At 37.1% G+C, this 22,203-nt stretch overlaps 1 protein-coding gene and 1 long non-coding RNA gene across 2 annotated transcripts in view; both read left to right on the forward strand.

Annotated features, from left to right (window-relative positions):
• Positions 1–22,203, forward strand: part of LOC149779640 (apoptosis regulator R11-like) — a 104,663-nt gene that overhangs the window by 76,518 nt on the left and 5,942 nt on the right. The window lies entirely within an intron of this gene.
• LOC149779641 (uncharacterized) lies at positions 1,901–7,763 on the forward strand. The gene is made up of 2 exons (XR_016415690.1): positions 1,901–4,507; positions 5,699–7,763. It is a non-coding gene; the product is annotated as an uncharacterized LOC149779641 (long non-coding RNA).

A 22,203-nucleotide genomic window follows, 5' to 3' on the forward strand; every position in this document is an offset into this window, starting at 1 on the left:
CACATGATTGGTTAAAAAATTTCGTTGATTATTACGAAAAAATAGATGATGATCATAGAGCTCTCGATGAAAATTTAAAGGAATTTAAAAAATTAATCAGATTACAATCAAACAAAATTCAGTGTGAAATAATATGTGGAGTGATCTCAGAGACCTCAATGAGTGATTTTTTAAATTTATGGAGACCCACCGATTTGATAGTAGCAAGCAGAAAAATAATCAGAGACGATTTACAACAGCAGTTATTTCAGCTGCATAAAGAAAAATATTCAGAATTACCCGTACCGTTATGTTACAGACCATCAGATACACGAAAACAGAATATTAATGTTGATATTCCAGGACAGACTGAGAATCAAAATCTCGTATTAAATGATATTGTCGCTGTTGATATCAGTGTGGTCGAAGATGCATTATGCGCTGACAAATCTCCATGGGTGTTGGGATACGCTATGACGATCCACTCGTCCCAGGGATTAACTATTTCTGACACACGAGTCTGGATTGTAGACGATCACATCGAGTGGTCAAATTTAGTCTATTTAGCGATATCGAGGGTCAGAAAAAATATCTCAATTACGTAGAATTATAATTCCTGAAATCGTTAATAAATTTAACGTCATTGATGATGATATAATAAGAAAAAAATTAATCGGATACAAGCAATCTGATAAAAAAAATAAACGCGACTTTGATCTTGATGTTGAATTTATTATTGAGTTAAAACAGCAGCAGAATAATCATTGCACAAGTTGCAATTGTATAATGCTGTGGAGGTATTCGAGTAATGATTCAAGACAATTTACCGTAGACAGAAAAGATAATAGTCGCGGTCATACACGAGAAAATACCATGTTGACCTGTCTTGAGTGTAATCGACGTCGGGGTGCTGGCACTAGTGCTAGTTAAGTGATCGCGGTGGTAATTGTGTATCCGTGGGAATTATTTGTAGTTGTTCACGTGTAAATCCACGTTGAGGAGCAGCCGAATCTAATCTGTAGATTGCTGGTCTACCCGTGGATCTTACTACGCTAGATACCTTGTGTGTGGTAACACTCCAGATAGGATCAGTTGCTCTCGCTTGACCACCTTCAAGTTCACCCTGTTCATATAAATATCTAACTGTAACATCACCCAATATGTTTTGTTTTTCAACATCTTTTCGTTGTGTTGGTATATTTTTTTTTGTGACTGCTCTAATGGGTTTCATGTTGGTTGTTCGTGTAATCTCATTATTTAATGCAGCTATCACGCTTGGTAATCTTGCAACCCATTCGCGAGATCTTTTATCTTGAATAAATTCCCTCGCGTATTGATATCCAAATAACCGCTCCGCAAGTGTTCGATTAAATCGCTCAACAATTGCCTGATCACGGTGAATTGCAGTATGTCCTCGTCGTATTTTGGTATTATATTGTTTCATCAACGATGATACTGGACCAAGAAATTCCTTACCAGGATCAGCCTGTAGTAAATGTGGCCATTGTAAGGGTCCTCGTTGATAAATTCGTTCAAACGCATCGGCTACTTCAGATGATGTTTTCGTTGATAGCGGCTCTGCCTCTTTATATCTACTTGCAACATCAACTACAGTTAACACGTACTTGTATGTTTTTCTACGTATAGTATCATGTGGTAAAAATAAAATATCTGCTTGATGAACTTCATTAGGAACACTAACATCGAAATACGCGTACTGAATTCGTTTCGGTGGTGGTATATAAATTTGCCATATTGCCTGTTTGGATAACCACGCTTTAGCAGTAGAATGTTTAACCGCTGCTGCATCAGCGAGTTTACCAATTGCTGCTTTGCCTCTCCAATATCCTCTTGGTGAATAATAAATTAATTCTATTATATATTACCAGACCCAAACGCTAATTTACCTTTCATCGCGGATCTTACTAACCAATTAGCTAATGATTCTCTGATATTTTTATTTTTTATGGAATTTAACGCGTGAATTAATTTCACATCTGCAATATGCCTATCCTGTAGATTTTTACTCTTATACGCAACATCATGAATATGACAAGCTCGATCAATAGCGTTTACTGGTTCCTCGCCTGGTTTTCGTTGATCCTGATTATCGAGCCTGATATCAAGTCGAGTACCAGGACCGCAATAATTATATCCTGGTAGATGTTTTTCTCCTGGGTATTTAGCCCATGCAGCACCTGGAAACTTTGACATCAAATTAGCAATATCACCACCGCGCTTATTAGGTAAAAATGAAAATTTCTTTCTACCGCATACAGCACATTTTCCACCGCACGCTATTTTTTTATTTTTTGTTATAACTGTAGCTAAATCAGTAGTCGGAGTTTTAACTCTACAGCGTAAACAATATAAATTCATGTTATAATATATATGGATATAACTGATTTCTCAGCAACTCGGCAGCGAGAACCTGTTAAGCATCATCCTGCGCTACCGAATTCCATCAGAATGATTATCATAGGACCATCTGGATCGGGTAAGACGCAATTATTACTTAATCTGATAATGAGATGGTTGAAATGGGATAAATTATATTTAGTAGCACCATCCGTTGATGATCAACGATGTTATGAAGTATTAAAAGATTTTAACGAAAATGCAAGATTACTGGACGAAGATAATGATGTTATAGAGTTTATAACAGATATTGATGAAGCACCGTCCGTTGATGTTTTAGACAGATTTAATAATAATTTAGTTGTGTATGATGATGTGATGCTGGATAAACAATCAAATCCAGCCAGAATATTTTCCCGCGGCAGACATAAAAATACAGATGTGATCTATGTTACTCAACGATATACACAAATACCAAAAGTAATCAGGGACAATTGTAATATTTTAATTGTGTTTAATGGCGTAGACACACACACGCTGCGAAATATTCATCAAACTTGGTGCAGCGGTGATATGGATATAATTAAATTCAAAAAAAATTTTCACGAGCGCAAGCTACTCCGCATGGATTTATAACAATAAATTTACATGATCCTAGAACAAGACATCGTGTGGATCTTGATAAAATATTTGGATAAATTAATAAATTTAATTAAACAGATATCATTAATATAATGAACAACTGTGCGTGGCTGCGTCAAGGAACCACTAACAAATGTGATAAAAAATGCCGTTGAGAATATTGTAAAAAACATAATTATCTTATAAAAAAAAACCCTCATGCTGGTCCAAGAAGTTGTGTTGGTTGTAACAACGGCGTTAGAGGATTATATCAAATTTGCAAAAATTGCGGTGGAGATCGATACAGAAGTTTAATGACATATTACAAAAAAAGAAAAAACATAAATCCAAAAATAGAAAAACCACCATCAGAACTTGAATATTACTTGAAACATAGAACAAAAGATTCCCAGGATTCAGATGAAGATTCCCAGGATTATTGAGCAGCAGAGGGGGTCCTGTCTACAATTCTGTTTGGGACAAACAATAATCGTAGACGTGATATTGACCTCTATGAAGGGTCACTATTTTTTTGTTGTCTAAACACAAGGGTGACCATCCCCCTAAGTGGTCTGTTCACCCCCTCTGCTGCTCAAGGAACCATCAATCTTATTCATCGAAAATCACTTCATTATCCTACCTACCGTCAAATTATCAACCCGTTTTCTCGAAACCGAAAGGTAAACGTAAAGCATACATTGTGCTGGAAACCTATTAATTCCTTGAGTTTCAGCCGTGTATAAAGGTCCAATGTGTTATCCGATACACTAATAGAAATCTTGGAACAGTTTTTGTGTATGCAATACAACTAATTTTCGATCACACACATTTCATAACGTCAAGAAATTATCTTTTTAAAAATCCAAATTTTGAAGTCTATTAACTTTCTTCCAGGATCGTGGATTTTCTTAATGAATTTTTTTTTTCTAATTTGTGAAACGTTTGGAAACCACATACATAACAACGTGTCATTCATTCACATAGTTTCAGTTTGCCTAAAATAACTACACGTAACCTATAACCTTGTGTAGGCCAGCTGTGCTCAGGAAGTTAACGTTGTCAGTTGCTTGATAAGCTACCAAGCCAGTTCTGAGTGAGTCAGTTTTACTACAGGCAGCTACAAATGGAGGACTGTACCTCTTTTCGCGACTTACTTGTGACGTGTATCAATAACGCACTAGTGGAGACGAAGTATACGCCATGGATGGATTATCCTACAAGTATATCTGCCGAAGACTCAAGGGTTAAAGAAACCGCTTTGAGACTATGTAAAGAATTCCATGACCACGATCCCCAGAGATTTCAACAGATTTTGTCAATATGCCATGACCTGCATATTACCCAGGAGAACATCTATGTCGCATATTCTTCCATCTGTGAGGGAGTAATGCACTGGAGTAAAGTTGTAGCTGTTTTAGTTTTTGCTCGGACAATGTCAGTGGAATGTTATAGAAGGGGTGACGCAACACTGATTTCCTGCATTGTAGAGTGGACTTGTGAATTTGTATGCAGATTTGTTCAGGAGTGGATGAAAACAAATGGAGGTTGGGTATGTTAAACACGGTTATGAAAAATCTCCATGGCATCTCTCTGTCAATCAATATATACCCATAATACCCTATGTCAATCGATATATACCGTATATACTCGCTTTTAAGCCTAGTCAAACAGCAAGCTGCAAAGACCCAAATCTGCTATCGCATAATACTCCGGCAGGTCTTGGTCTATGCAGTTTGTTAGGAGTAATCAGTAGAACAAACAACATAGACCCTGATCTGCAGGCGCATTATGCTACGGCAGATCAGGATCAAAGTTGTCTGCAGTTGGACTCGACTTATAGGCGTGTATATACGGTTTTCTCTGTCTTGTATTATGAATGTCTACATACCGTGGGTATTAGTTCTGAAAGGACATTTAAATGAATCTGCAAGCTTAGTTTATACAATAAACTTGCATACTTTTCTATCTGCAAAGGATGAACGCATGGGACTAAAATTGTAGGATTCTTATGGTAGCACATTTTCATCGATATAGAGCAAACGATGCCTCGATTATATAAAATATTAAACAATTACACTAACATTAAACATCCGTGCTCTTTGTTGCCAAGAATTTACACGAAAACATAGTTTTTGCAAATAAGATGATTATGGAAAAGTTTATTATTTTGAAAGTAAATTCAAATGTTCGAAAATCATAAGAAAACCTAAAGGAACTGTAAACGTAGGCTCCAACACCCTGATTAAATAAATGAAAACCCCATGAATTTGCTGCATTCTATCGATTGTTGACGCAGTGCCACCTATCTCGCACGAATTATACACATCTGTTTCATGTACATACTTAATATTACATCATACACGTAAAAAGAGTTCACACTATCTCGCCACTATCTCCGGGGAGTAGCGTTCTGGGTAGAGTTGGTGTTCTAAAGGAGATAAACACGATGCAAATTTTCTCTAATGCTTAACTCTTGAAATCATGGGATTGTTTTGCTGAAACCCCTAGCAAACACACACAGACACACACACACACACACACGTTTTTGATTTATGCTTATAACCAAGTAAATGACCTAACCAAATGCACTCATACCACTTGCGCTATATGACTGTCTTTATCATGCAGAAAGCGTTGTAGTGGTCAGGAGATTGACAGCTTCCCGTATTTGACTTCGTTTCTTGCATATAATTACTTTGAAATGAAAAGTGTTTTACAAATGTTCCGATTTAAATTGCAGTTAGGATTTGTCGAGCACTTTACGCCGAGAGACACCATGAGTTGGAAATCGCTATACGATGCTGTCAAAGATGTGTTGATGGGAAAACTGGCACAGAAAAGTTTCTAAGTAGAAGACGAAATCGAAACAGGAAGACGGTTACCAAGTACCAAGAAGTATTCGCTAGAGAATGATAAACCAGTTTACTCTTTTGTTTGCACAAACGTGAGGAGTATGCAACACAAGCTGGTTACTAATAGGTGCCCGAGAAATCACTTTAAAGAAAATGGACGTAAGAAAGTTTTGAGTTTGCAAGGTGTATAGTAGCTGAGTACTAGTGTGCACTGTTGTACAGAAATTATCATTTGCACACACTTAACGCTTTAATAATAATAATAATAATAATAATAATAATAATAATAATATTATTATTATTATTATTATTAGTATTATTATTATTCGATGCATTTAAGAGCGCGCGATCGTTTGTATAAATTTTAATGCTTTTTCAGCCTATTTAAATGCATTTTATTACGTATTATGTTACTTTATTTTGCTTCCACATAAGTAGTGTCTTTGGAAGACCTCAACGAGGAAATATTGTTCGCATGACAAGGACGCAAATGAGTATAATGTTTTCGTTATTGTACCATCAGTTCAGTAAAGTCACAGCAATCCATTGTGTTGCAGGTTTGTATAATACCGTAGTCATTTGTTACATTTTAGAATACGTAATGGACAAATATAAAAAATGTTGATATTAAGATGTATGTAATGTTTAAAATTAACCGATATAAACTGTGCACCACGTTTCAGAAAGAAAACAAAATTGAGGGTAACAGCAGGATGTCAGCGTCGATATTGTATGGAGAATATCTACCGTATTTTTAGTAGATATACGGCAATATTTCACGTAAGAAGTGGAAACATTGTATTGTCACGAGTGTTGAAAGAAACTAGTAGGTCGATTGTTTTCCATGCACGAGACACGGAATGTCTAATTTTCCCGAGCATAAAGGTCATTAGAATCTACCTTGTAAACATCTACACTTACATAGAAACTGATTTCATTCTTATGGACTGCAAACAATTTGTGGGGAAAATATAGTATCATATCTATATCCATGCATTTAACTTACATTACGGATAGACACTTTATTTTTACTTTACAGGGATATTTTTTTGTATTATTTAAAACAAAAATAGAGGAAATTTCAGCATCATTTTCATTCCACCATTCCCTCCAGTTGTCCAGGAAAAAAGTTATCGAAAGGGACAGATTTAATTATTTTTTGGGTTGGCAAATATTTCGAGAAAAAAAGCCCAATAATATTTACAGATTTTATTCCAAATAACAAGTTTGCCAATTTGTTTGCTTTTTTCATAATATATAAAAATACGTAAGAACGAAACAATATAAATTTTGAAACCGATGAAAACCCAGTATAGAAAAAAACATAACCTACATATTAGTTTACAGTATATTTGCATTTAAATGATTCCCATCTCAGTATATACATATATGATGAAACTACTTTTTCTGCTCCATACATTTTTAAATTTCCTTGCGTATCAATAAAATAAGAAAATATGAAAAGACTCCACAGAAATATTAAATTTAAGATCAAATTTAATGCCAGCTACTGATACTACATGGAACCAAATTTATCAATATTATTTAAAGTCACTTTACATTGACCAGTATTATATCATTTTAAAACGTGCAAGCGATTCCCATGAAATGAAAATGCAGAAAATTGTAATAAACAGCACAATATATACTGATCCACAAACTGAGCAAAGTCTCAGGTACTGTTGCTTCCGTGTATATTTATCATTGGTGAACATGTCATTGTCTATTTAGAGATGCGATCCGCAAATATAACGTTATTCCTCACAACTGACCACCAGTTCTCCGTCATTCTCTCGCTCTCATATTTTTATACAGATGTGTATAACTGGATTGTGTACTTCTGCTTGCACTTGCATAATAAATAGCAAAATTCTAGTTCAAGCGATTGCGTATAAGCCTTATGTCTTTTTTGTTGTCATTTTTTAAACGTAATAAAGTATTTGTAAACTAAAATTGACAATTGTTCTCGGAAGGTATTTTGATGAACATATCTTGTGTACTTAAAAGTAGATTAATTTATTCGTTTATTATAAGAGAAAGGATTTACATTATCGTCAATATCATCAGTATAGAAAATTAATTATCCAGCATATTTGTCGTTGCAAATGCGAGATAATTTATTGTAGACAAATTATGTTTTGGTAAAGAGTGCAGCAGTAAGCAACACTTATTAGCAAGGTGTTTAGTTGATTGTTGATGATATTACTGCTGGGTTTGGCGTGCAGAGGTTATACCAAGCATATGTGCTGCTTCTGGCAATGAAAGTGGAAACTATAATCTCGGTTTTGCATTAAGGAGTGACCTCACTAACGACCACCGTTAAGTTTGCATGCTCTTGCCACTAAGCTCTATTTTTGGTTTTTTGCCGTGATATTGATACCGTTTTTAGAAGGGTTAAGCACACGATGGTGTTGGAAAGAGCGGATCCTAATACACATAGGCATCACGCAGATGGTGTTGATCCCGGCCAATTTATTTTTAAGAAGCTATCGTTTGGATGACATGTATTTTACAACATGGCGCTGACCCGTATTGCTGTGTCAGTCAATAGTAGACAATATCTCTAAAGAGGCTGTTATTGTCTAAAATGATAATTATAATGAGTTATATGAACGCAAAAGTCGTTCTGAGGCCATCCCAGGAACAATCGATTTCAGCAGCACATCAAAATGACCTGGAAAACGTCAACATAATTGACGGTATTCTCTAGCATTTACCAAAATTTTAACAAAGCAAAACGTTCTGATCTGCAAAACAATTAGATCACACTGATGGAGCCTTACCAACACTCCTAGCCAATGTTGATATCGAAAAGGTGCTCAAGAACATAGAACTGTTTCGCGGTGTTTTCCAATGATGGGTTACCCGCAAAACAATTGAGGGATGAGGAACGCCGCGTCATCATCATTATCATTATCATCATCATCGAGAATTATTGTTATAGTTCTAAAACACAGTGGGTAGCGATGGTTAACAAACTAGACAGCGATGTTGTAGAAAACTTGACTCTTTTGGTTTGCCACTTTCCGATGCCATCAACAATATACTTCCAGTGCAGGACGCGGATGTGCTTATAATTTACTCAGATACAGCGTGCGGATAGCTCGGCTTTATTGTATTCATAATATCAGGTCACGAGATAAAGAAAAATTACGTTAGACATCTGACTCGAATTTAACCCTCATCCCACTCGAGTTTTAGAGCGCGTTTTGATTACAAGTTGACAGCAAGCTACTACGTATCTGAATGCCAATAACAGGGCGTGTTTTGTCTAAACGTTCAGCATAATGATAGCCTCGTCGTATTTATGGTGCAAAAAGAATACGGATAGCAAACTAAAAATGTGACTCCTGTGTCACATCCCCTTTACAGTATTAGGACTAATATGGCAGAAAGGTGAACATTTAAATTTTGAATGGCTCACGAGCCCCCAGTAAGCAGTGCTGACAGCCTAAGTACATGAACAACTAAATGTAAAATATATAGCGATCGAATAAATACTAATAATACATAAACTATTCAAGTAATTTCTTGATATTAATCTTCCAATTATAATTCACTAATAAATTAATACATTAATTGGCCTGTTAACAAATGCCTTTCTTTATTTCACCACATGAGAGTTCACGTCCCAATGTGAGAGAGTTCCGTTTAAATGAGTAGTCTCTTGTACTCATCTGAGTTCGTTTCCCTCTTTTTCTATTCTCCATTCTTCTTCCCACCTGCTCTCCTCCTGTGCCACTTCTTGTACTATTTCTCCTTTCTCCTGCAATATTTCTGCGCTACGTTTTGTACTCTTTCTTTCTGCACTCTTTCTGTACTAACGCTTGTACTTTCTCATTCCATCTCTTGGAATTTCATTGCCGTCTCTTGCATGCACCCTTGGAGCTTCCTGTAGAAAATATAAGGGATGTACATACTGTTCCCTTTGTATTAATCTCCGTAATCTACCACTCGCAGACTTCCCATTAGACGAATGGTGAATACTTTACCAGGTTCTTCTCACACACTAACGGCTCCTCATTTCACACACCCCTTGTCTTACACACAAATAGTATTACTTACGAAGTTCCGTAACACGCTCACACACCGTCTAAATGCTATTTTCTGACACAGCAGTCTATCATTGTTACGGTAATAGTTCATATTGCTTGTGTCCTACAAATTATAGAATGTTATATAGCAATATGTAAATACCAATGCATACAAATCCAGCGTGTCTACTTCGCATAATTCTTAATCTACACACTGATAAATGTAAATACACATCCCAATTCCATTTTGTAATACATTCAAATATACACTATAATGTGCTATTCTCTAATAATTCTACGATATGTTGTGTTCCGTGTCCTAATAAATTAGATATACGTTATTATTCACAAGCTATTAAATTCCTGTCTACGCAAATCAACACAAATATTCGACAGAGATCTTTCCTACCTGTAGAAGCTTCCTCTGTCTTTCCCAGTTCAATTTCTCTACCCCTTTTTACGAGTCTCGCTCGCTTAGAGTGGTCTTTCTCCCAAAATCTTATTTGATACTTCATTGTATTTCAGCAACACTCCAGCCTTCTCAAAGGTCAGGAAACCACTGATTAATGTTTACACCGGTAATCCCTTTATCTGTCTGAGAGATTGGCTCCGATTTTTAAATTCCTATTATTCCGATTGTCTGGTACACATCATTTGATGTACGGCGGTGCTTGAGCCCATATCTTTTCACACATAACTGTGAGCGCAGAAATCCGGCCTTCCTAGCGACACAAAGAGCTAAAATCCCTCTGAAGCGACTAGCTGACTCAACCGTCCAATTACTAAATAAAGACATAGCCGGTCATCGGCTGTTGGCCTCACAAAGCCTTTAGCCGACTGTCATTGTCATAAACCTTACGTAATCCTTCATCCAACAAAGAAGTTACAAATTGAGGCCACAAAGAGTGAAGAATTCTCACTATATTTACTCACACCGGTTTGCAGCAAAAGAAAGTAAAGATTCGTTAAATTTACTATCTCACGCGGCTGCATTGAAACCTGCAAGCCTGCAGTTGTCTGAGATACCCAGATTATTTTTTGTATTTTGCCTTTGTATCGATGCATGCATGTATTGATATTTGCATTCAAGACAATGTGATAGTTGGACACTGCAACCCATATAAAGGACGTAGAATTTATAGGGGAGACCTTGACCTACACTAGGATATTGGACGACTTCTAAAACCAAAGGGTGGTTGAACTTTGCAAAGATGCAAGTACACTGGTCCATATAATCCTCTGCATGAGGAGCTGGATGCCACTGATCAACGGCTGCCTGGTTAAGAACCCAATATATCCAAGTAGATACCACGGCTATGAGGCATGCCATTTTTTACAGAGACGTTCCAGAGGAAAACATGGGTGAGACAAGATTATTTTAGATGAGTTAGCAGCAATAAGGCCAAAGAGAGTTAGAGAACGATTGTACATAACGTTCGTCAGACATTCGATAGGATTAAAGTATAATCCTGGAATAGTATTAGATTGTTTAATTGCATCTCGAAAGTGGCTGTCGCCAACCGCTTTGCGTTTGACCTATTTTATTATACCCGGAAGAGCATTGCGTTTGACGCCAGTGACGTCATTGAGGGGGGCAGACAAAACAATCGGAAGTGATTATAGAGCGAGAACCACACAATCACGCGATTCACTGAGTGCAAGAAAACATTTTCTGGTTTTGAAAAGATCTTTGCGGCATGCTTTAGTAGGTTGAAGACACTCGGCAGACTAGAAAGAACAATAAACTTTAAGATAAAACGTATTCTGTCCAGTGGGGTACGTCTTCATCGTGGTATTAAAGTCTCCCTTGACATGGGCGTCTTCTTTACAATAATCATAAGTGAGGAAACCGAAGCGCATTTTACAAGGAAACCATTCCGCATTCTTTCCATCAAGGATATCTATTCCATTCCCCAAAAATATACACTTTGAAGCTCTCGCAAACAGCATAGGCAATATTTGTCATAAGAAATTCTGGTTGGACCTTGCTTAACGCTTCAAAGTGCACCATAAACACGGCCAAGTATTCTGCAGCCAAGGATCCCAACTACGTAGGAAGGCACAAAGTTAAGACAAGGTAGACCTTACAGGAATACGATAATCGACGTGCAAAAATTTGAGCGGCAGAATAATATGTCTGTCAACGCTTTTGGTATCAATGAGAGCAATATTTATCCATTGTACTTTTCAAAGATATCAAGAATAAGCAATGTAAGAAACAAATGTTGTGTATATTATTATTTTGGAAATCAATTTCTATATAGTATGTTGATGTTTTCAAAGACACATGAAAAAGTCACTCGAGACAGGATAAGGTCCAAGTTACTGTCTTAATAACACCTTGTAAATATTCATGCAGAAGTCACTCGATACATGATACGGTCCAAGTTACTGTCTTTATAACACCCTGCAAATATGCATGCAGAAGTCTCTCGATACATGATAAGGTCCAAGTTACTGTCTTAATAACACCCTGTAAATATGCATGCAGAAGTGACTCGATACATGATAAGGTCCAAGTTACTGTCTTAATAACACCCTGTAAATATGCATGCAGAAGTCACTCGATACATGATAAGGTCCAAGTTACTGTCTTAATAACACCCTGTAAATATGCATGCAGAAGTCTCTCGATACATGATAAGGTCCAAGTTACTGTCTTAATAACACCCTGTAAATATGCATGCAGAAGTCTCTCGATACATGATAAGGTCCAAGTTACTGTCTTAATAACACCCTGTAAATATGCATGCAGAAGTCTCTCGATACATGATAAGGTCCAAGTTACTGTCTTAATAACACCCTGTAAATATGCATGCAGAAGTCTCTCGATACATGATAAGGTCCAAGTTACTGTCTTAATAACACCCTGTAAATATCAATGCAGAAGTTACTCGATACATGATGAGGTCCAAGTTACTGTCTTATTAATGATGCACTGAATGACCACACACTGTTCCGTGTAGTTGGTGCATCAAGATGAAATGGGTTCTTCGCTCTAGTTAAGTGTACTGAGAAGTTATGCTGATATGTGGTAACCTGCTTTAAGCGATATCTTGCATAAAACACAACTTCTTTATTAAGAAGGTAAAGTGCCATGACTCTGTCACAGCAGTCAAGGAAGGTTGATTACTAACATCGTTACTCGTCTGTTTCCACAGCTTACATGATCTATATCACAGAGCATTTTCAACAAAATTTGGTACATGCTACATGCAAAACATGGCTACAAGACTTTGAAATGTAGACAAAACTAGCTAAACTTTACAGCAGGTTCTTGTTGTTGAGATGAATCTGATCATTACATATAGCTGAAAGCTAATTAGAAATGTGGGACTGTAGAACGTAAATTTGAACATTTTGGTGAATCAGACATTGATGCGTGAAATCACGTTAGAGGACTCGTACTTATCGAAAGTGTCTGATTCTCTCTGATATCGTGGTAATATATACTCGTCCTTATCTAAAGTGTCTGATTCTCTCTGATCTCGTGGTAATATATAACGTAATGTCACATTCAGTTGATATCCATTAAAGTTTACACGGTATAGCATTAACGATAATATTTTAGTGACAAGTTCTGACAGACATTGTTAATTCGTCCGAGATCGTATTGATATATGTATTCATGGCACATGAGGTCGAACCAGATTGGAATTTTGAACCGGTAACATGGAGCAGTTAGGTACAGTTTCCATTACCTTCAGAAATACCGACAGAAACAACTGGGTTTCAATTCTTCCGATAACTTGCGGAAGAATACCTCTTATGCCTATAAATCGATAATGAATATGAACTCTTCAACTGATTGTTTCCAGAGTGTGTTAACCAACGAGTTGTATCTAAGACTTAATGGGTATTTTTGAATTACATATTTATTGTGCTATATCTATAGCTTGATGTGAAAACCTGACACAAATATCTCATCCAAATTTATCACACTACGGTCTGGGATTTTTGGTATGACTCATATGCAGACCGCAAAGTTATTCCATTCATGAAACTGGGACTTAGATTTTGATAGCATGCTAAGCTGCAATGGAATTTTGAATGATTCTTTTTCAGTGGATATAATGAATGCCGCAATATCAGTGAAACGTGCTTTATCTATCTATTGAGCTATCCATCACATTCGGATAATCTCTTGAGTCATCACTTAAGTTTTCTCGGGTACATCATAATCAAAAAACAAGTTTTACAGTTAGAGATACGAATGCCCATATCGACGACTCAGGTCACAGAAATACGAGGGAATGTCATCTGGAGATCGGGGCCCCGAGTGGCCGAGTGGTCTAAAGCGCTTTCCGTTACGGATCACTGCCATCTCACCTGTCTGCGTGGGTTCGAGTCTCGGATCCGGCTAATGTGGGTATGTGAGAAAGCTTGCCAGTAGCTTCTCGTGGGTCGGTGGTTCTTCCCGGGGTTTTCCCGGATTCTTCCTCTACCATTAATACTGGACGCCATGTATAGCCTATCGTGTGCTGAAAAATGGCGTTAAACCCTATAACAACAACAACAACATCTGGAGATCAATCAAGACATTGTAGCTGTTCACTTGCATTTCAATGTTGGGTTAGACGTGCGCATTACAAATGGATTAGGCGTGCGCATTGCAAACTGTCATATTCATAATTTTAAATATCAGCTGTCAGACTTCAGTTATTAAGTCAATATATTTTGCTGGGTAAGATTCGAAGTTATGCAAAAAGAGACGAAACTTGTGTTCGATGAGTAGAATTTATGTCATGATTTAGGGATAGGTAAATATTTCAGCGGCACACTAATTTAGATTTAGTGATAGCTAATATTGACAACTATTATTCTTAGATTTAGTGATAGCTAATATTGACAATTATTATTCTTAGATTTAGTGATAGCTAATATTGACAACTATTATTTTTTCTCATCGCAGTAGTCTGCTTATATCAAATTGACTCCAAGTAATAATTATAATTTTAAGACAGTTTATTAACTGTTGCGTCACTTCATTGGTCAGTCTATCGTGAAATTATTATAGGGGGCCCCGAGTGGCCGAGTGGTCTAAAGCGCTCTTCGTTACGGATCACTGCCATCTCACCTCTGTCTGCGGCGGTTCGAGTCTAAGATTCAGCCAATGTGGGCATGTGAGAAAGCCTGCCAGAAGCTTCTCGTGGGTCGGTGGTTCTTTCCGGGGTTTTCCGGGTTCTTCCTCCACCATTAAGACTGGCCGCCATGTATAGCCTATCATGCTGAAAAATGGCGTTAAACCCCACAACAATCGTGAAATTATCAATACTGTTCAATCAGTACTCAAAAGGTAAACCATATTTTGTTTGTTACCTATTTTTCGCAAACGTTGCAACCTTCAAAGAATAAAAACTTAGAACATGTTTTATCTATACAATAATTGGGCTGAATTGGAACGGGGTGGTGGCTGGGTTTTCGGATCCCTCAGGCTAAAAATTGCCCCCTCCCGTACACAGTCACCCATCAACATCTTTTTATTCTTGCGCACGTTTATTCGGTATTCTGCGGACTTTGAGTAAACATACACATAGACTTTTGCTTTAGTGCCCTTTCGAGGAAAGACAGGGCTCTTCTGAAATTTTGTCCCCCCCAACACACACTTGACCTGATCCGGCTCTGCAATACGAATAATTTCCGAGCACGCTATCTTCATAGTCTCAACAAAATTATATTTCAAAGGATAATATTTTTGAAGTGTAATAACTTTCTTCTACGATCCTGATATTTCTAAATGGAATTTTGTACATTGTAAAATATTTGAAATTCACGGATCAATAATTTGTATGGAGAATATCTACCGTTTTTTTTTAGTAGATATACGGCAATATTTCACATAAGAAGTGGGAACATTGTATTGTCGCGAGTGTTAAAAGAAACTAGTATGTCGATTGTTTTCCATGCACGAGACACGGAATGTCTAATTTTCCCGAGCATAAAGGTCATTAGAATCTACCTTGTAAACAGCTACACTTACATAGAAACTGATTTCATTCTTATGGACTGCAAACAATTTGTGGGTAAAATATAGTATCATATCTATATCCATGCATTTAACTTACGTTACGGATAGACACTTTATTTTTACTTTACAGGGTAATTTTGATATTATTTTTTAAAAAATGAGGAAATTTCAGCATCATTTTCATTCCACCATTCCCTCCAGTTGTCCAGGAAAAAAGTTATTGAAAGGGACAGCTTTAATTACTTTTGGGTTTTGCAAATATTTCGAAGAAAAACTCCAACAATATTTCCAGATTGTATTCCGAATAACAAGTTTGCTAATTTGTTTGGTTTTTTTCATAATATATAACAATAAGCAATAACGAAACAATATAAATTTTGAAACCGATGAAAATCCAGTATAGAAAAAGACATAACCTACATATTGGTTTACAGTATATTTACATTTAAATGATTCCCATCTCAGTATATACATATATAATGGAAACTACTTTTTCTGCTCCATACATTTTTAATTTTAATATTCTGACTTAAATTTCCTTGCATATTAATAAAATATTGAAATATGAACAGACTCCACAGAAATATTAAATTTAACATAAAATTTAATGCCAGCTACTGATACTACATGGAACCAAATTTATCAATATTATTTAAAGTCACTTTACATTGACCAGTATTATATCATTTTAAAACGTGCAAGCGATTCCCATGAAATGAAAATGCAGAAAATTGTAATAAACAGCACAATATATACTGATCCACAAACTGAGCAAAGTCTCAGGTACTGTTGCTTCCGTGTATATTTATCATTGGTGAACATGTCATTGTCTATTTAGAGATGCGATCCGCAAATATAACGTTATTCCTCACAACTGACCACCAGTTCTCCGTCATTCTCTCGCTCTCATATTTTTATACAGATGTGTATAACTGGATTGTGTACTTCTGCTTGCACTTGCATAATAAATAGCAAAATTCTAGTTCAAGCGATTGCGTATAAGCCTTATGTCTTTTTTGTTGTCATTTTTTAAACGTAATAAAGTATTTGTAAACTAAAATGGACAATTGTTCTCGGAAGGTATTTTGATGAACATATCTTGTGTACTTAAAAGTAGATTAATTTATTCGTTTATTATAAGAGAAAGGATTTACATTATCGTCAATATCATCAGTATAGAAAATTAATTATCCAGCATATTTGTCGTTGCAAATGCGAGATAGTTTATTGTAGACAAATTATGTTTTGGTAAAGAGTGCAGCAGTAAGCAACACTTATTAGCAAGGTGTTTAGTTGATTGTTGATGATATTACTGCTGGGTTTGGCGTGCAGAGGTTATACCAAGCATATGTGCTGCTTCTGGCAATGAAAGTGGAAACTATAATCTCGGTTTTGCATTAAGGAGTGACCTCACTAACGACCACCGTTAAGTTTGCATGCTCTTGCCACTAAGCTCTATTTTTGGTTTTTTGCCGTGATATTGATACCGTTTTTAGAAGGGTTAAGCACACGATGGTGTTGGAAAGAGCGGATCCTAATACACATAGGCATCAAGCAGATGGTGTTGATCCCGGCCAATTTATTTTTAAGAAGCTATCGTTTGGATGACATGTATTTTACAACATGGCGCTGACCCGTATTGCTGTGTCAGTCAATAGTAGACAATATCTCTAAAGAGGCTGTTATTGTCTAAAATGATTATTATAATGAGTTATATGAACGCAAAAGTCGTTCTGAGGCCATCCCAGGAACAATCGATTTCAGCAGCACATCAAAATGACCTGGAAAACGTCAACATAATCGACGGTATTCTCTAGCATTTACCAAAATTTTAACAAAGCAAAACGTTCTAATCTGCAAAACAATTAGATCACACTGATGGAGCCTTACCAACACTCCTAGCCAATGTTGATATCGAAAAGGTGCTCAAGAACATAGAACTGTTTCGCGGTGTTTTCCAATGATGGGTTACCCGCAAAACAATTGAGGGATGAGGAACGCCGCGTCATCATCATTATCATTATCATCATCATCGAGAATTATTGTTATAGTTCTAAAACACAGTGGGTAGCGATGGTTAACAAACTAGACAGCGATGTTGTAGAAAACTTGACTCTTTTGGTTTGCCACTTTCCGATGCCATCGACAATATACTTCCAGTGCAGGACGCGGATGTGCTTATAATTTACTCAGATACAGCGTGCGGATAGCTCGGCTTTATTGTATTCATAATATCAGGTCACGAGATAAAGAAAAATTACGTTAGACGTCTGACTAGAATTTAACCCTCATCCCACTCGAGTTTTAGAGCGCGTTTTGATTACAAGTTGACAGCAAGCTACTATGTATCTGAATGCCAATAACAGGGCGTGTTTTGTCTAAACGTTCAGCATAATGATAGCCTCGTTGTATTTATGGTGCAAAAAGAATACGGATAGCAAACTAAAAATGTGACTCCTGTGTCACATCCCCTTTACAGTATTAGGACTAATATGGCAGAAAGGTGAACATTTAAATTTTGAATGGCTCACGAGCCCCCAGTAAGCAGTGCTGACAGCCTAAGTACATGAACAACTAAAGGTAAAATATATAACGATCGAATAAATACTAATAATACATAAACTATTCAAGTAATTTCTTGATATTAATCTTCCAATTATAATTCACTAATAAATTAATACATTAATTGGCCTGTTAACAAATGCCTTTCTTTATTTCACCACATGAGAGTTCACGTCCCAATGTGAGAGAGTTCCGTTTAAATGAGTAGTATCTTGTACTCATCTGAGTTCGTTTCCCTCTTTTTCTATTCTCCATTCTTCTTCCCACCTGCTCTCCTCCTGTGCCACTTCTTGTACTATTTCTCCTTTCTCCTGCAACATTTCTGTGCTACGTTTTGTACTCTTTCTTTCTGCACTCCTTCTGTACTGACGCTTGTACTTTCTCATTCTATCTCTTGGGATTTCATTGCCGTCTCTTGCATGCACCCTTGGAGCTTCCTGTAGAAAATATAAGGGATGTACATACTGTTCCCTTTGTACTAATCTCCGTAATCTACCACTCGCGGACTTCCCATTAGACGAATGGCGAATACTTTACCAGGTTCTTCTCACACACTAACGGCTCCTCATTTCACACACACCTTGTCTTACACACAAATAGTATTACTTACGAAGTTCCGTAACACGCTCACACACCGTCTAAATGCTATTTTCTGACACAGCAGTCTATCATTGTTACGGTAATAGTTCATATTGCTTGTGTCCTACAAATTATAGAATGTTATATAGCAATATGTAAATACCAATGCATACAAATCCAGCGTGTCTACTTCGCATAATTCTTAATCTACACACTGATAAATGTAAATACACATCCCAATTCCATTTTGTAATACATTCAAATATACACTATAATGTGCTATTCTCTAATAATTCTACGATATGTTGTGTTCCGTGTCCTAATAAATTAGATATACGTTATTATTCACAAGCTATTAAATTCCTGTTTACGCAAATCAACACAAATATTCGACAGAGATCTTTCCTACCTGTAGAAGCTTCCTCTGTCTTTCCCAGTTCAATTTCTCTACCCCTTTTTACGAGTCTCGCTCGCTTAGAGTGGTCTTTCTTCCAAAATCTTATTTGATACTTCAATGTATTTCAGCAACACTCCAGCCTTCTCAAAGGTCAGGAAACCACTGATTAATGTTTACACCGGTAATCCCTTTATCTGTCTGAGAGATTGGCTCCGATTTTTAAATTCCTATTATTCCGATTGCTTGGTACACCTCATTTGATGTACGGCGGTGCTTGAGCCCATATCTTTTTACACATAACTGTGAGCGGAGAAATCCGGCACAAAGAGCTAAAATCCCTCTGAAGCGACTAGCTGACTCAACCGTCCAATTACTAAATAAAGACATAGCCGGTCATCGGCTGTTGGCCTCACGAAGTCTTTAGCCGACTGTCACTGTCATAAACTTTACGTAATCCTTCAGCCAACAAAGAAGTTACAAATTATGGCCGCAAAGAGTGAAGAATTCTATGTTTACTCACACCTGTTTGCAGCAAAAGAAAGTAAAGATTCGTTAAATTTACTATCTCACGCGGCTGCATTGAAACCTGCAAGCCTGCAGTTGTCTTAGACACCCAGATTATTTTTTTGCATTTTGGCTTTGTATCGATGCATGCATGTATTGATATTTGCATTCAAGACAATGTGATAGTTGGACACTGCAACCTCTATTAAGGACGTAGAATTTATAGGAGAGACCTTGACCTACACTAGGATATTGGACGACTTCTAAAACCAAAGGGCGGTTGAACTTTGCAAAGATGCAAGTACACTGGTCCATATAATCCTCTGCATGAGGAGCTGGAAGCTACTGATTAACCGCTGCCTGGTTAAGAACCCTATATCCACGTAGATACCACGGCTATGAGGCATGCCATTTGTTACAGAGATGTTCCAAAGGAAAGACATAGGTGAGACAAGATTATTTTAGATGAGTTAGCAGCAATAAGGCCAAAGAGAGTTAGAGAACGATTGTACATAACTTTCGTCAGACATTCGATAGGATTAAAGTATAATCCTGGAACAGTATTAGAAGATGACTTGCAACAGCCAGTACAAAAACGTTATCTTTGACGCTAAGTGGTTGTCAATGGCATTGATAACAGTTTTTCTGCTTATCTAATAGATCCCGAAGAAAATTCCATGGGTAATGGTGGTGCTAAGTACCCGTAGAATATTTTGATGTTTCTAGGAAATATGCATGGAGCCTGCCGCTTAAAAGAGAAACTGAAACGGCTATCGGAGACACCTTTGAAATAGCTACAAGATCATGCAAACCAACGAATTTTGGGTCGATCTTTGTGGCGAGTTCAATAAAAAATTTGAAAACTGTCTCGAGCAAAATAAGATATTCAACGTTCAATAAAGACAATGCAGTGGTTGTTGAACGATTCAATCGTACATTAAATGCGATGTGAAAGCATTTTACAAAAAAGCAGACGAATAAGTACGTAGATGTTTTGCAGTTGCTAGTAAGCAAGTACAACACTACGAACCACATAAGCATTGGGAAGACGCCCCCGCAAAACTTGTGACAATCGAAATTGGAGGACGTTGCCAGCAAACTGTTTTTAGACAGAAGTTCAGTGCAGGTGACTGGGCGAGGTTTTATAAGATAGAAAATGGTAAGAGAAAGGTTACACCGCAAACCGAACGAAAGATGTCTTCACCGTAATAATAGTGCTATTTATGGCAGATCGTGAGATATAATTCTGTCCTATACAGCTATATTTTTGACTGGCCATTAGTTTGCACATGGGCAGTCTTTTCTGGAAGACCCATCCTTAAAAATATTTTCTGGAAGATGTAGACGAATATTATGAACTTTTGTCTTCCTGGAAGATCGAGCGTCATAAAATTTCTAAGGATGTCACACGACAGGTTGTCCCAGCTATTTCTTGATATGATATTTTCTGGTATACTTTCGTGGATAAGTGCATTTGAGCATTCTCCACTTGATTGTACACAGGCTTCACGTCTTCACTTGTACCTAACATCTTTTTTTAAGTTCTATAATGTCAAAGGCTATTCTTTATATCAAAGATGCTTATTTAGAGGAACATGAAATAATCATTAATGCCATCGCAGCCCTGTACAAAAATCCAGAAGCAAGGATCGAGTTCAATGTTGATTTAACAAAGCTAGTTGCGAAAACTAGTGGACGGACTAGGTCAAATCAACATCTGCTACAATAATGACTTGTTTCAGGCCTCATGCGTCAGACAGGGACGTCATTTCAACTTTTTCGAAGGGGGGGGGGGTCAACACTTGATGGGGGTAATTTGATTCAGGAGGGGGCAAAGCTTGACGCGCTTGTTAATTTTCGTATATAGGCTACATCAATTTTACAGCACATGCAAATTCCGAGGTGGGAGTGGCAGGGGAGGGCATTCCCCCTCCCCCGAATTTGCATCTGCTGTAAAATTGCTGTAGCCTATATACGAAAATGCGGACTGGCTTGCTTGTAAAATACTCTTCGGTTTCCTCACTTATGATTATTGTAAAGAAGACGCCCATGTCAAGGGAGACTTTAATACCACGATGAAGACGTGGCCCACTGGACAGAATACGTTTTATCTTGAAGTTGGTTGTTCTTTCTAGTCTGCCGAGTGTCTTCAACCTACTAAAGCATGCCACAAAGATCTTTCCAAAACAAGAAAATGTTTACTTGCACTGAGTGAATCGCATGATTGTGTGGTTCACGCTATATAATTACTTCTGATTGTTTAATTGCATTTCGAAAGTGGCTGTCGCCAACCGCTTTGCGTTTGACCTATTTTATTATACCCAGAAGAGCATTGCGTTTTGACGCCAG

This window comes from Sinohyriopsis cumingii, chromosome 17 (genome assembly GCF_028554795.1).
Source record: "Sinohyriopsis cumingii isolate HCF-2022 chromosome 17, ASM2855479v2, whole genome shotgun sequence".
Classification (NCBI taxonomy): Eukaryota; Metazoa; Mollusca; class Bivalvia; order Unionida; family Unionidae; genus Sinohyriopsis; species Sinohyriopsis cumingii.